The following is a 3979-nucleotide window of genomic DNA, read 5'->3' as shown; positions in this document are numbered from 1 at the left end:
CTTTGTTATTTCATTACTTAGGGGGAGATTGTTAGAACCCATAATGCAAAATGTAAAAAGTAATGAAAAACAATAAGTGATGAAGAACCAGAAGACCAATGGAGATATCAAGGCAGAATCGACTAAGTCTTGATCGATGGACAGACTATCCAGAGCATCGATGGAAAGACCAACCATCGGACTGATGGACGAAGTTCAACCAGCGGACCGATGAATGATGCGATGGAAAATATTCTCATTGATACGATGGACAGACTAACACATAGAAGATTTTCTAAGTATTCATCCAAGCGTGCAATGAAGACTTGAAGATAAGGATGAAATCACCACATAGATAATGACAGCTGGAGATGACGAATCAACAGCTGGAGATGACGAATCAACAGCTGGAATTATAGTTTATCTTGTTTATAATGATTATCCATTTAAAAGAGAAACCTTATCTGTTAACTAGACTATTTGCTAGAAAGGAGCAATAGATAGTTACCTTAGCATTAGCCATCTAGTATAAATAGACGACTAGGTCTATTATAAAATAAGCATATGTTTATACGTGAGAAAGGTTTTTACTCTTTGTTTTAAGTTTCATTATTTATAAAGTAAAACCTTTGAAGCTCAAAGTCGTTCTTGAATGTTCTTATTTTATCTTTGAGACTTCATAACTTTCTTCGTAAAATCACTATAATTTGGTTATTTATAACTAGATTATTAGTGTTATTGAGAGATCTGGGATTAACATGAACAGTGATGAACATCAAAAACCCAGATCGATCAATCTTAAAAAATTCGTGCAAAAATGTGCAAAAATGTTTAATCCTCTAACCGAAACTGTTGCAGTCTGCTCTGATACCAATTGTGAAGTCCAAGATTCATACAAAAATGATAAAATCTTCAAGAACAAGATGAATGTAATAGTAGAAAGAATAGATCATCAAATGTTACTGATTTGATTGAGAGAGAGAGATAATTACAGCTCTAATCTTGATTACAATCTGCTAATCACTTGGTAATGACAATTACAAGGAAAATACTATTTATACTAAGGAAATAGTAAAGCTACACTATTACAAAGCAAGTAAACTAAGAAGAAACTTGAATACAACAATAAAGCTCTTACTCAAACCCAACAAGCCCATAGAGAGCTTTGTTCGGAAAGTAGACATAATCTTGATGTTTTGGATCTTCAAACCCAGGGGGCTGTTGCACGTATACTTTTTCTTGAAGTTTTCCTTTAGGAAGGCGGACTTGACATCCATCTAATAAACCTTGAAGCCTTTGTGAGCTGCATAGGCTAGGAATATCCGAATGGCCTCAAGTCTTGCGACAGGAGCAAATGTCTCATCGTAGTCCATCCCTTCTTCCTGGCAGTAGCCCTTGGCAAGAAGCCTGGCTTTGTTCCTTATGACTATGCCATATTCGTCCTTCTTGTTTCGAAAGACCCATTTGGTTCCTATGGTCGTCTTCCCTTTGGGTAGAGGCATAAGGGACCATACTTTGTTTATTTCAAACTGGAGTAATTCTTCTTGCATCACGTCTATCCAGTTTGGGTCTTGTAGGGCTTCTTAAATTTTCTTTGGTTCTATCATGCTCAGAAAGTTGGCGAAGAGGCATTCATTGGCAGTGGCAGATCTCGTCTTGACACCAGATGTTGGATCACCAATGATTTTGTGGTGTGGGTGATCTTTTGTTCATTTGGTGCTTGATTGGGATTTGGAGCAACAGGATGCAATTCTTCATTGACTGATGGGACTGCTTGCTCCCCCTCAAAGAGATCATCTCCAGAGTGGTGCTCTGGTTCTGGTTCATGGTCTGAACACACAGAAGAAGTAGAAGGTGAAGTAACATGAGTTTCAGTGAGAGTTGTACCTTTAGCATTGGAGTTTTCATGTTCTTCATCGGCTCTAGAAGAAAGTTTAGTAAGTGGTGCATGTCTAGAGATGACTTCTTCTTCGAAGATATCTTCAAATAAATGAGCTAATTCTGATTCATTGGGTTTTCCAAGTGATGAATCAGAGGCTCTCTGTTGTAGTCCGAGTCCTGAACTTTTGTGTTCAGAAGTCATGGGTGTGGAATCATCAAAACACACATTGATGCTTTCGATGATAATTCTTGTCCTTTTGATGTAGACTCTGTAGGCCTTGGCAGTTTGAGAATAGCCCAAAAAGATCCCTTCATCAGCTTTCTTGTCGAACTTGCCAAGATATTCCCTATCGTTGAGTAYAAAGCATTTGCACCCAAAGACATGRAAATATTTGACATTTGGTCTTCTTTRGTTGATGAGCTCATAGRGTKTCTKYTGGTGCCTCTTGTTGATGATAGATCGGTTYTGGGTGAAGCAGGCAGTGGAAATAGCATCAGCCCAGAATGTGATTGGTAACTCCGATGAAGCAAGCATGGTCCTTGCTGCTTCCACGAGGATTCTATTCCTTCGCTCCACCACTACATTCTGTTGTGGAGTTCTAGCTGCTGAGAAGTTTTGTGTAATGCCTTCACTGATGAGGTATTCATCGATTCTGGCATTTTTGAATTTAGTTCTGTTGTCACTTCTAACCTTTATTAGTTTTCGTTGTAGAAGGACTTGGAGCCTTTTCATCACTCCAATGAGTAGGTCAGGAACATCTGATTTTTTCTTTACAAATTCAACCCAGGTGTATATGGAGTATTCATCAACCAGTTCTAACATGTACTTCTTTCTAGAGAGACTTTGAGTTGATATTGGCCCATAGAGATCTATATATACCATGTCCAAGGGCTTGGTGCACGAGGTTTCTGACTTGGTTTTATGTGAGGCCCGTCTTAGTTTTCACATCTCACAGGCTGAGCATAGATGATCTTTTTCAAATTTAAGATCCGAAATTCCCTTGACCAGCTTCTGTGTGGCTAGTTTTCGTAGTGCATCAAAGTTGAGATGTGAGAACTTTTGATGCCATAGCCAATTTTCATCGCTCTTATGAGACACAAGACAGAGGGTGTCTTGTCCCATAGAGGATTCAAAATCTAGAAGATAGAGATTTCCTTTTCCCTTTGCCTTGATGATTGTTTGACCGGGCTTTGTTTCTATGATGCAAAAATCCTTGCAGAATCTGACTTCAAGACCCTTGTCATAGAACTGACTTATGCTTAGTAAGTTGTGCTTTAAACCTTCAACATAAGCCATTTTGTTGATGGAGATGTTTCCTTTGATGAGAGTGCCATATCCCTTGATTGTACCCTTGCTGTTGTCTCCAAAAGTTATAAAGCCTCCAGATTTTTTGTTGAAGAAGGACAGCTGACTTTTAATACCAGTCATGTGCCTGGAGCAACCTGAATCCATGTACCATGGTTGCACATGTTGGTCGTGCAAGACAAATTAAGGGGATTTAGGTACCCATTTCATAATGGGTCCTCGTTTGTTAGTGTTGGATACTTCTCTCTTGTCATTTTCCTTAGCCTTTGCAGGCTTGGGTTGATTTGCATTTCCCTTGCCCTTATACTTGGGCTTTTTCACGTTTTTATTGATGTTAATTTTATAGCAATAGACATGTTTGGAGAATATGTAGTGATGTGTCAACATGTGATTCCTCAGGTTTTGTAAAAGAGTTAAACATTGACAGTTATGATGCTTTGGATATGTATGTCTAACGTTCTTTTTATTCGATGGAAACGAGGAAGTAAATGCAGGGAATGAAGATCCTGTCCTAGCATCGGTTGTTTTTACAAAATTCCTATCTAGTGTGGATTTTTTATTTGTGGTCTTGGTCTTTACTTCTATCCTCCTGAGGAAGTGCTGCTTTTCTTTAGCTGAAGTAGGGAAAAAATGATGGTTAGTTTTCTCAGAGGTAGGCCACTTCTGTTTTTGTTCACGAGTAAACTTAATGAACTTGAAGGATGTACTAGGGCCTTGAGAGTTATCTTTGGCAGATTTGCTATTTCTCAGCTTTCCCTTTCCTTTGTCCGATGATTTCATCGATGGAGGAATACCAGATTTCATTGGGGGTTT

This window comes from Cynara cardunculus (assembly GCF_001531365.2).
Source record: "Cynara cardunculus var. scolymus isolate 2C chromosome LG 5, CcrdV1, whole genome shotgun sequence".
In the NCBI taxonomy this organism is placed as follows: domain Eukaryota; kingdom Viridiplantae; phylum Streptophyta; class Magnoliopsida; order Asterales; family Asteraceae; genus Cynara; species Cynara cardunculus.
Note: the sequence above shows the minus strand (reverse complement) of the source record.